The sequence below is a fragment of the Lissotriton vulgaris genome, chromosome 1_1 (genome assembly GCF_964263255.1).
Source record: "Lissotriton vulgaris chromosome 1_1, aLisVul1.2, whole genome shotgun sequence".
Taxonomy (NCBI): domain Eukaryota; kingdom Metazoa; phylum Chordata; class Amphibia; order Caudata; family Salamandridae; genus Lissotriton; species Lissotriton vulgaris.
The window spans coordinates 2,061,823,020-2,061,835,601 of NC_141685.1; the positions used below are offsets into that span (position 1 = coordinate 2,061,823,020).

Here is a 12,582-nt window from a genome sequence, read left to right on the forward strand (position 1 = left end):
CTATTTCTTGCAGAATTGAAAAAGTGAGGAGGAGGCTCTTATGCATAGTGACCAGTCATTCCACGCTTTAAGAGAGATGTAGGTTAAGTCTAGTCTGCCGGGTCTGGTTTTCCCTAAGCATGGGATGTGTGCACGTAAGGGGGTGTCTTGAAGGTATGTGAAAGTAAATGCGGTTATGGAGGCTCAATGTAGTGCCTTGAAAGGTTGGGTGAGGAGTTTCAAATGTGCTTGTTTGTATATAGTTAGCTGGTGGACCACCTTCAGGTGATGCGAGTGTGGTGTGGGAGGTTGAGAGTGATTCTGACTGCTGTTCTCTCAATGGTCTGCAGCCTTTCTGTTGATCCCTGATTAGAGGATGTCCCCATAGTCCAGCTTGCTTGTTACAATACGTGCACAATGGTTTCCCGGTTGCTCACTAGGAGCCATGTTCAAAATCTTACTCAGCATCTTTATTTCTTCAGAGTGTGGCACCATGGGGCGGTGACAGCGTTGACTTGGGCTGTCATGTCGTGTTTGCTGCAGATGATCATCAAGAGGTTCTTAGTGTGGGTTGTGGGGATCGGTTATAGCTCTGTTGGCAACCCAATAGAGTCCCATGGTGAAGTGCTCTTCGCAAAGGTCACAATTTCGGTCTTTCTGGTTTTCAGCATCAGACAATTGGTCTTCATCCAGTGGGTGATTGCAGTTATGCAAGCATTGAACTTGATATGGGTACTGGGCGTCTTGAGGGAGAGAATGAGTGGCATGTTGTCTACAAATGAGAGTAAATTAGTTGTGAGAGCAGATGATTCTGGCTAGAGCAGTGTTTCCCAAACTGTGGATTGTGAACCGATTTTTGCTGTGCGATGAAAGTCCAAGCAATAAAGATGCCTTTAAATTCTTTATTTATCTTATCACATTTACTGCACTGAAAGAGGTAAAATGTCAGGCTATGTCTTCTGACAAATAAAACTTATTTTAATATAGGGATTGGTGTTTACAAACTCTCCTCACTTTGCAGTCAGTGGAAAAAAGTAAAGTGAATTATGTGAAAATCTTGCTGGAGTATTGAGTGTGTGAAAGGGAAGTCTGGAATATATAATTTTTTGTAACACAACAAAATGTTAATCCCAGTAAATGAACTGTACACATTCAGCAGTTAAGAAAGCAACAATTAGGCACATTTCTGTGGAAGTCTGATGGAAGATTTTAAGAGGATCCAAAAAAAACAACAACAAAAACTCTTACCTTGGTGATGCACACATGATAAATGTTGACTAAAATAAGAATCCCACAAATTATCATTTGTGGACAAAATAGATTTATCAGGAAACTACGTCTGTGCCAATTTAGTGGTCAATTCAATTCCCTGTAAATGACGGTGCACTACCACACTATGGTTTACTTACATTAAAAAAAGAAATAAATCGCCAACCTCATGTCAATTAAATCTAGGTGGGTCACAAAAATGTATGTTGTTCTAAAAAGAGGGTAGCAGTTTTAAAATGTTTGGGAAGTACTGGGCTAGAGTGATCATGTATGCATTGAAGAGCTTGCAAAACATCACAGATGAGGTAGTGGGCATCCAAGGTGTACAGTGCCAGGCTGACTGACATGGTACTTCCAGTAAGAAATGAGCAGCTCCATTGGAGTGCATGTCCTTGGATTTAAATGTTGTGTAGGCACTGGATGGGGTGGGGTGGGAGGCCATGTCTAATGATGGTTAGCGGTCTAGGAGATTGAGGGACACTGTGTCTCCTCTATCCAGAGTCATGCATATGTCATCTGTTCAGCGAGGAGGGTATTTTCCCTGCAGTGGATCTGAGGCGTTGGTGGTTGCTGAGGTATTCTGTAGGAGTGTGTTGATGATTTTGTTTAAGACCCTGGTTGGGAATTGTAGCAGTGAATTGGGTTTGTAGTTGGTGAGGCCTGGAGAGTTTCTTCCAAGCATCTAAAAGGTCACAGAAGAGGTGGAGATGTTCAGAATAGGTGTGTGCATGGCACTGTTTGAGTAGGTGTGGTGGGTGGATTCCATGGTGGCAGCTGTTTCATCTGAGCTGGTGATGGGAAATGTGCTTAGCATTGGTTCTTTGGATAAGATCAGGAAGCGTTTGGCAAAGTCTGTCGGGTCTCTTTGAAGTTCCTGTGAATCGCAGTGATTTGGTGCCTGAAGAATTTAGACAAATGGTTGCAGAGGTCCAGAAGGGGGATTGTCAATTTGGAGGCTGCCACTGGTGAGGTAAAATTCTTCACAATGGCCAAGATTTCTTTACTGCTGTTGGTGCTTGCATCAATGTGGTCCGGCAGACAGGAACCTTTGGTGATCTGAATCATTTGGTGGTAGAGTTTCACGGTAGGTTTGAATGTTCTTCTTTCTGCGTTGTCGTGGCTTATTCTCCATTTGCATTCCAGTTGTTTGCAGTGGTGTTTCATCAGTCTGAGTTCCTTTGTGTTCCAACGGCCTAGGATCTAGTTCTTGCTGTATTTCTGTGTTGGGGGCGGGGGGGGTCCAGGAACTGCGATCCAATTGTTCAAATTCGTGATGGCTTGGGTGAAGTTGTTGCTGTATTTGTATTGATGGGTGCTAAGAGCAGTTGTAAGTGATGCTGTTCCAGTTCTGTCAGCCGTGTTTGGTGGTGGTGTGTGTGCGCCACACTGAGACAGAGAAGCTGAACTTGACGAGGGTGTGGTATGTCCAGGAGACTGGTGTTGGCTTAGATGTTGTCAAAGTTGGTGAAAACAGAGTACAGTAGGTATCCGGCCACGTGGATAGATCCCTTTACGTGTTGGGAGAGGCTCAGACTTCTAAGGTCTTTGAAGAGCGCTTTGGAGTTTGGTACAACATCGTCTTCCAGGTGGAAGTTGATGTCTCAATGTAGGATGTAATTGCTAGTGTCGAGGGCGCGTGGTGTAAAGAAATCTGTGACATGTCAGTGAAGTGGGTGCACCATCCCGGTTGCCTCTAGATTAGAGTGCTGCTTGGGGTGCAGTTGGCTGTGAGGTGGATCTCGAACGACATGTGTTTCATGTTGGATGGTGATGTGTCCGTGAAGGTAGTGCAGTGGATGGTAGGGATTCTGCCAAAATTAATCAACAACCTCCCGCATGACCTTAATTACTTTAATGCTTGTTTATAGCATAGGAACGGGTCATTAACTCATGATTTCTCCATACAAAAGTCTAAGTTTTATAAAAAAAAAAAAAAATTCTTCGTTATTCACTTACTTAAAAAAGTGATCAAATAAGAAGCTTAATTTATATGGTCATATTTTCTTTAGACAATGTTTTTCTTGGCTATATGTCGAGAAGGTTTTTTTGTAATGATCACAATCTGTGCAAAGAAAAACACTCATGATCTGTTCACAAGTTCTTCAAGTTTTTTCTTTCAAGAAACAAACACCAATTTTGTTATCCGAAAATACTAACCTCACATTTACACCTCATTCACATAATCAACACTGGTGTCACTGATTCATACTACACAATCTGTTCTTCTTGCTGTAATGTCAATGCACTCCAGCCGGAGTGATAGCGACCCCTGATCCCTAGAAAAGTCACTCGGGGTATCTGCTGTCAAGAACAAGTTCAAATGTCCTAACGCATCCTTTATATTTCAATTCGAGAAGCTCTGATTTTATATTCAAGTGAGGGCTCTGGTCATTCCGATACGAGGGCTAACGTAGTTTGCTCTGTTATTTTTTCCTTTTTTTTCTCCTTTGCTTTACATAGGTGGCTTTGTCGATTGTTTGTTGGGGTATCCTCGACCCCAGAGCTCACGAGCAGCATCTGTTCGTTTAGTTAGATGCGCTAGAACGTAAATCGTGCGGCGTAGCGTTCTCTGCTACTCCCTGCCAGATAAGTGATTCTGCCTCCAGGCTTATGAAGTTGCCTTGCCTGACAATTTTGTAGCTGGGGCTGGCTGTGGCAAGGTGTCAGGTGCCAATGCAGGTTTCACCCAGGTTCCCGTGTGGAAAAGTAGTCCTGGAGCATTGTCATGCATCAGGTCCCAGATCTATGAGGCATGTCTGGTGAGTGAGCAGATGCATGTGAGTGCAGAGTGTTGTGTGGGTGGTTGGAGAACTCGGAGTGTGAGGGAGTTTGGTGCTGTTGATGCCCGTGCTGTGAGAGTTGGGTGTGTGTAAGAGCATAAAAACTTGTAGGAAGTGTAGAAGACTGCTCCCTTGGTGTTGTGTGGTGCAGCAAGGCAGTAGTATGTGGAGTGGCAGCCAGGATTGAGGGTGTGGAGGGTCGCAGCATGGTAGCAGTGGGTGGTTCCTGGCACTGAGCTAAGTTCAGGCACACACACGTTTGTCTTTGGCGCATAATCGGCGTGCCTGCTGCATGCGTCTAATGCATGCCTGCGCCGCAGCCACCAATTAAGTAGGTCCTGGGTGGGAGGAGTGATGTCACTTGTGTGGATGGATGATGGGAAAACAGTTATGTCACTTCCTGTGCAGATGGCTGATGGAAATAGGTTCTCTTGCTTAGCTTCTGCTTTGCACAGCAAAGGTGTAACAATTTTTGTATTTCTTGTGAGAATAATGGTTTACCTATCCAACAAGATCTCTAAATCCTTATCTTTCCATCAAATCAGATGGATTTGTACGTAACTGCAACCTTCCTTGCTATAATCATCATCATAATTTCATGATGTCTCAACTGGTCTTAAAATAACCCACAACATCAATGGGTTTATTACTATAATCCGCAGGCTTGACATCTGGAGCATTTAAATGCACATTTGTGAATTTGGCTAATTTGTTATTTCTGATAAACATATGTCCAACCCCTGATTTTGCCAGGATCACAATATCTTGGACCCCAATTATTTAAATGGTGCATTTTTGTATTACTTCTCCGTCATATTTTCAATATAAATTCTTCAGGTTAATATTTCCTCATCTCGTGTCACATCAATCACTTGCCCTTCTGACTACACAGTTATCTTTGTTCCTTCGATTCCTATTTTTACAAACAGGTATAAGGACCTTTACATTTACAGAAGCTACACATTTGCCATATTACTGGTCAAGATTTTCATTAATTAGTTGCACAATTAAAACAAATGCTAACTTTAATACTCGAACCCTCACATACACTATGCACAGCCTCCTGCCTTTATTGATTCTCTGTACCCTGTTTATAATGAACTTGACCACCTGGACGTTTGCAATTTCTTTATCTGTTAATTATTTCATGCCTTTAATCATTTTCTCAAACTGATGCGCTATGGCAAAGGCTTTGTCTAATGTTAAAGCTATCAATAGTTATTTTTCTTGAAACTTTGTGCCGTTTGTTCTAGGTACAATCAGATCACATATGATTTGGTCTTGAAACCAATCATTACATTTGGCAGATAGTACCCTCCATTAATTTACGTACAAATCTACTGAATCATTGGGCAACTGTCTAAGCACATATATATATCATCAATTGCATTCAATCTGTCTCCAGAGTTCAACTGTAACTGTTTCAGAGCAGTGTATAATGCATCTGAGTCTTCGTCGTCTTCTAATACTTACGGTGGCAAATGTTTTATATTCTTCTTCCTTTTGCTCCAAAACAATATTTAATAACCATTTTGTCGGTATATGCTTCTCCACTTATAGCCTCCACAGAAGCTCCGAAGCCTTGGATCATCTGCAACCAATATAAGCATGGTTGTCCTGGTTATTGTATAAATGGTGGTGTAGCTCCTTCAATGTTCTGATGCTGCCCTTGATTGATGAAGTAGAACAAGCAAACTTCAGCTCACAGTATAGAAGAGACACTCCCATGGTGTTTGTATAGTGCTTTAACATCACACCTTGGTTATCAAAGTGTTCATTCACTGAATTCTGCACACAGGTTATTTTTTATCATTGGTCTTGTACCAAACTGGATGTGCACATTGCCATGAGTTCATTGAACACAAGTAGGTTATTGGTTTATTTATTGCATTAAATTGTGGCTAAAGAAAGGCGTGCGTGTCACTGAACACTTGGTTTAATTGCTAGTGTAGCACTATATATATTAAGTTTGCCCTTTTTAAATAGGGTCAAAAGTGTGCGTGTCGCCACACAGTGGATTCATTGCTCGCATGACTATGTGTCATCAGCCCATTTAAATATGGGCGCTAAGCATTGAATTTTAGGAGCGTGATGCTTTGTGTTGCAATTCAGTTTTAAAATGACCCCCCATGTATCTGACGTTACTGGGGCACATATCACTCTAATGCTCAAGCCACTAACTCCTTGACCTCCTCTTTAGTTAGTAAATTAAATTAACAGTACACTGGTAGCAATTTGCTACAGCCCAATATCTACTAATGAAGAAGATTTTGCATCGGGAATCCCAGATCTTCAGTCCTCCTTGATACTAACCAAGTTACAACTGCTTCACCAGGGAACACGGACATTGCAGGCTCCCCTCTCATCCCGACCGTCACCAGTGTCGTAATAAAGACTTTCTCACACACACCAGGTAAGAAATAGGTTCTTTATTGCAGCAAAAGGAACATACTGCTTCAGCTTCAGCAAGAGGTGATCCACATCACACCATGCTTCTTTGCGTATTCTGAGGAGTTTGTTCCTGTTCCTTTAGCAGAACACAATTTGGGTAAAGGTTCTTGATATCATAGAAAAATCAAGGTATTATGGACTTCCTTTTAGAGGGCTTAATAATGCCTGAAATTAGTAGTTAAAAAGGCATACGTCAAAGAGCCTGACCAATTTCTGGTGTACCTCTTTTCGCCCCTTTTGAGTATTGATCCCTGTGTTTAAAATTGGCACAGCGAGCTGCCAATCCATGCACCCCCATGTTCCTGCATGGAACGAAATGCACAGCTTTGTACATTTCGATTTGTGCAGGAACATGCTTTGACGTTCCCATTGCGGAGCTCATTTCAAAGGCACTGCGGTGGGAACATCAAAGAAGTGCCCGGCAGCGACTTAAAAAGTTGCAATCTGGCAGACAGTCTGTTTTGGCTTTGGTGGTGTTGGAGTGAGCCAGCAGCGTGGCGGCCCCACTCCCACACCACCAAAGTCATAAGGCCCTAAGTGTTACCCATGTAAAATGTAGAAAGCCAATTACTTGTACTCTTTTCAAACACAAATTCCAGCTATAAAGCACTTCTTCGTTTTCACCTTTCTTTTTTTCTGTTTTCTTTTTTGGTTTTTTATTTATTGGGTTAAAACTGCAATTTTGCATTTAATTACGCGTTTAGGCTCGTTACAGAAATGAATACAGATTTCAACAAAGTAACAATGAAGTCATTTAATATCTCTTAATAAAATAATAAGATCATACAGGCTAAGATGTCCATTTAGTTTATCATATTTACATTCAAATCGTTGTCAATGTAAACCTCTAAATAACTAAGCAAAACTTTCTGGCTTGTTTTAAGTGAAATAATAAAGTTGTAATAAGTTTTCCGAAGCTCTAATTGGAGCCCTACACATCCAGTAGAGATCAGAAGGGAGAGCACCGGCGCAGGTCATTGCTGACTGTAAGCATCGGGTCAGTATGTGCAATTGTTACACACTGGGCCGATAGCATATTTTCAAATAGAACCTGATTTTAAAAGTTCCATAAATCAGTCTTCTACTTCTTCATACAGCGGTCTAGCAGGCCCTACATGGCTACTGATAATGTTATCATATGATAGATACATATTTCTAGTATTCACCAGTTAGCAATCTGGGTTAAGAGAGTGCCCCAGGTATTGCCCATCTTTCAAGATAAGCAGGCTGGCATCGCAGCATTTTTCACAAATGGGTGAAGGTTTCTTTTCAGTCTTCCAGTTTGGTATCCTTGAGGGTCGGGGATTTTTAGGGGCTTCCCATCAGGCCACACACATACCACTAAAGAGAACATGGTAATTTGCGGACCATGAAATAAAGATTAAAGATAGGAAACCTTTGAGGGCTGTATTGGTGGTATCAGCAAGCTCAACCCTACTACTTCATTCCGCTTGTATCAAGAGGAATTCTAATAAATATGCTCTCATGTGCTGGAGTTCACATCATTGACAATAGGAGCTGGCCCCGGGCTACCGTGTACGATTCATAGCAGGGGTGTAATATAACTTAACAAATGCGAAGGAGATTGCTCTACAGAGCATTTGGATTCCTAAGAAAATCAGTGTTATTTCTTTATTTGATAAGATTATTCCCACTGCAAGCTACTTCTCTTAAAACTCAGCAAAAGGGACCCTTTTCATATATATATATATGCAAGATGCAAGAAAAATAACAAAGAGTGGATGCCTTCATTGCATAACAAAAATGACTATACTCTCAAGGCCAATTAGTTACCAGCTCTTAACACGATTAGAGGATAAATCAGTTTCAAAAATGTCATGGTAGGCCACATTATGTTATTCTAAGAAGGACTTGAACAGTGGTGCTCCCCTTAGCCCTCCAGGTCTTATTGCACACTGCGGTCTTTAGGAATCATCTGATTACCTTAACGTGGTCATAATTTATGATGGAGATCCTGAGCACCTTCACAATAGGCAAAGAGATATTTAACAGTTACCAATACACAGAATCATTTGTTTTATAGTACTTTGGACGACAAAATGTAAAATACCTTCAAGATAGCATGGCCTCCCATTTCTTAGATTATACATTAATCTCTAAACCGCTGGCTCAATTATGATTATTAAGTGCTTTAGATATTCCAAAGCAGCAGCAGTATTATATTTTACAAAATGAGGTGAAGCCTGTCCTTTATGGAATATTTAAAGACAACTTTCCTAGCTTACTTGACTTCTGTTAGCAGCCCAGATTATCTGAGAGATGGTGCTGCTCAAAACATCAAAATATCTTTTGGCCAGACAGCAAGGTATGGCTTGGAAAAAGCACCGAGGTAAAATTCTCATTTGAACAAGAATGGCCCTCCCTACCAGTGAGAGGGAAGTCCATTTGATTATTATATGAGACTGAGCAATGGGACATAGTTTAAACCGGGGGTCTCCCGCCCTTGCTGGAATAAGAGCTACTTTTATGTTCAACAGAAATCCTTCTGAGCTATTAGTATTATTAGAGATGCAGTAGTAATCACACTAGACAAGACTAGTGGCCATCATACTAGCAGTGATCACCTCTCTGCATCAGGCTTGGTTGCCAGCAGTAATGTAAAAAAATGTGTTGTCCATGTGGCATGCGTCTAAATGGGTAATATGTAAGACCCAAAGATGGAATGCCCCTAATATTAGTAATATTCTCCACAATACTGTTTGATTTTAATTACTCAAATAACCTTAAACATATTTTGGAAATTCAAACGTTTTTCTCTAGACATCAGCTCTTTAATTCTGAAAATACATACATTTAATTCAAAATACCTGCATTTTAATTTTGGTATATGTATATTAATTCCACCAAGCAAAAGTTCCTAATTTAGTTTACTGGGCTGCACACAGGAGAGCTACTTTTGGCTGCAGGAGAGCTACGAGTACTCGTTGGAGAAGCCTGGTTTAAATCATAAAACCTAGCCATGTCCATATTTACTCAAGTATTATATAGGTTCATTCATAACAGAAACACTGAGCTCTGGAGGAAAGGATCTCATTTCAGCCCCAAAAAGAAGTGCTTCCGTTTGTGCACAATAATTTTTTAATCAGATGCAAAGGAGAACTGGTTTATAATACCCCAAGGTTCTTGTGACATTATCTCTGTTGCTAAACTACAAAGCCACACCATCAGTGCACAATTTGATGCTCCTGTCATTGTCATTATAAAGACAATATATATTTTCTGTATACAAGTTTACTCCTGATTTCTGTTCACTGGGATTGTAAAAAGAAAAGTAATAGGGAGGTAGGTACCCTTGCCTATTGCCATATAAGACTAGAATTGTTTCCCCAATAACTTCAATGATGACAGGCTGTGCCTAGATCCCAAGAGTATAGCTGAGCAATCGATCTGGCGAACTTAACAGGAATTCCTGTTCTAATAATGGTTGTCCAAGACTCCAGATCAAACCCTTTCCCTGTGCCTGAAAAGGCAATGAGTCACTCTTTCCTATGATCAGCTAAATAGGACATAGCCTTCACCAAAGAATGTGCCACAAAGTTGTTGCCAAGGTATGAAGCCACTCTGGTCCATTTCCACAACACTGCCAACTTCAGATGCTAGGTTTTTGGGAATAACATATCTATTCAATAATCTCCATGTATGAGCATTCTGAAACACTTTATATATTTTGCTTTCAAAGCCATCCGGCCCCGGAGTTTTTTCAGGAGGCAAATCATTAAAAATGGTCCTTTCAACATCTTCTATGTCTCTAGGTGAGTCAAGAAAAACAGCCTGTTCATCGCTATTAGAAGATCTTGAGAGACCTTGGAAAAAGGACTTTACCAGCTCTGAAGAGAGATTTAGCTTCTTAATATACAGTTCTGTGCAAACCTTAAGAAATGGACACATTCTGACTGTAATGATCTATATGCACAGAATCGCTTTTGTCATTTTTATTATTCTTGCATTATCAGGTTAAAAAGACTTACAAACTTTACTTCTTTATTCATACAGCCATGGCCTATATTGGGAGCCGTGCATAATTTATTCTTTAGCGAGCCATGTTCTCAGTTCTGATCAAGCAGCCCCCTCTCTGAAGTTTTGTTTGCCAAAAGCACTGTGCAAAATACAATACCACCAAGTACAAACCAAAAATAATCAAATACTATCAACAGTGTTCTCAATACAATGCTGGATTTGGTCTAGAAGTTCTCTAACTCTAAAAAGAGCTAGTAAACTCCATCAAGAGATCATTCTCCAAAACTTAGGCTTTCTAAAAACACGTTATCTAGTTGTGCTAAAGCAAGGGTTTCTGCTAGATATGGGTCACAGTAAGGCTAAACATGAAGTACACTTCCTATTACAGCCTATTAACACAATAAGGAATATATTCTAAAGTAAACAATGATTTATTATGTGGCAGCCCACATGAATTCCAGTTGGGCCCATACATGCTGATCTGATATCTCTACCAAATTGAATAAATTAAATTCTGTCAGTCCCTCTACATTAAATTGTTCTCAGGAATGCTTTAGAAACAAAGAAGGATCACAACAGAGAAGGAGACAGGAACACCTCGCAGAGGGAGTGTGATACTAGACTTCAAGTTCTAGAACTGTACCACGGTGGAGGAGCAAGAGGAGGAAGGAAGTCACGCATGCCAGGGCTTTTCTGATGATACTTTATGTATTGTCCGTGCTGCCTGGGTGGGAATCCTCTGGTGCTAATGACTTTGCCAATGCCATTCCTGCCTCATACTTTCCTGTGCCAGAACCAGCAACCCCCTCTGTCACCACTCAGCCCTCATACCTACAGTACAAACGGAGCTCTCCAGCCGTTACACAGAGAGTGGCACCTGCAGCTATGAAGGCTGATGTCAATTTGGTTATGGTTTGCATGAACTCAGTTCCAAAGCCAGCACCCAAAGTAGACGATTGAACAGTGCTACTCCAACTCCGTGGGTTTTTGCCCTATGTCCTTCGCTGTCTCTTCATCCACAGCCCTGAATGTCAACCACCGTGATCCATTCGCCCTCCGCACCCTGGCACCAGAAGTGTGGTCTTTGTCCAAAGTTCCAGTCCCAAGGCGGCTGTCCTCATGGAGCTCGTTGCCCCTTCACACATGCCACTGAAGAGGATGCTTAGCCATGCAAAACCATATGCTGTACCTTTGAGGCTTTGGTGTCTACCCTATGGCTCTCGCTGCCACATCTAACACAAGGCAACTGATGACCACCCAGAGTAGTCATATCCACTACTGTTGCCCGCACCACCACTGATAAGTTGCCAAGCAGGATCATCACTAGCCACTGACGGATCCGTGTCCCCTGCTTCAGATGAGGTTCCCAGCTCATTGGGTAACCAAGAGCTAAGCTATGGTGGGACTTCATCTGTGTTGAATGATTCCCCTGCCAACAACACTTTTTCCTTCTACGGCCTCCTGCTTCCTCTAGCCTCAGGCTGCAGGGCTTGTATGGCTCTCGAGAGCCTGATTCTTCAGTTTGGAGTGAACTTCCCTTTCGGTTGCACTGGGGTGACTGGTCTGTGAAACTCTAGCATGCTTGTCATGCCTCCACTAACACTTGCAGGGGGTTTGGAATAAAATAGCCAACCTCCCCATGCAGCAATTGCGTACCGTTTACGTTAACTGTCATATCAATTTTAAGATTTTAAGGTATTTAACTGCTAAAATTATTGTACAGTGTATTTATGGAGATGGATGTGCTAATCAAAATAAGTTAGTAAATATTTAGTGTTCTACATGATTGTGTTGACCACTGACGGTTTAAAAAAGAAAGGAAAGTAAATAAGGATCGTATCATAGTTAGACATGTGCCATTATTTGTATTAGTTTCAACATGAAACATACTCTGAAAGATACTCTGGCAGCTTGTGTGCAATAAGCTATTACAAAAATTAAACACTTACAGACACAATAGAATACCCCATGGTAGTGCACTTTAGGTCTATTAAAAGCAATGTGAAGTTAAAATAATATTTTGTATAATGAATAAAAAAAGATCATGGCATTAATGCCACCCCTTAGTCCTGTTTGCATACTCTATTAGAGCACAGATGTGTACAAATGGCATGCTAAGCATCAG

The 12,582-nt window shown here is 41.3% G+C and overlaps 1 protein-coding gene and 1 pseudogene across 21 annotated transcripts in view; one reads left to right on the forward strand and one right to left on the reverse strand.

Annotated features, from left to right (window-relative positions):
- The window catches only part of PLEKHA5 (pleckstrin homology domain containing A5), a 742,840-nt gene that overhangs the window by 652,814 nt on the left and 77,444 nt on the right, over positions 1–12,582 (reverse strand). The gene's annotated exons all lie outside the window — the stretch shown is intronic.
- Positions 505–12,034, forward strand: LOC147751609 (uncharacterized; annotated as a pseudogene).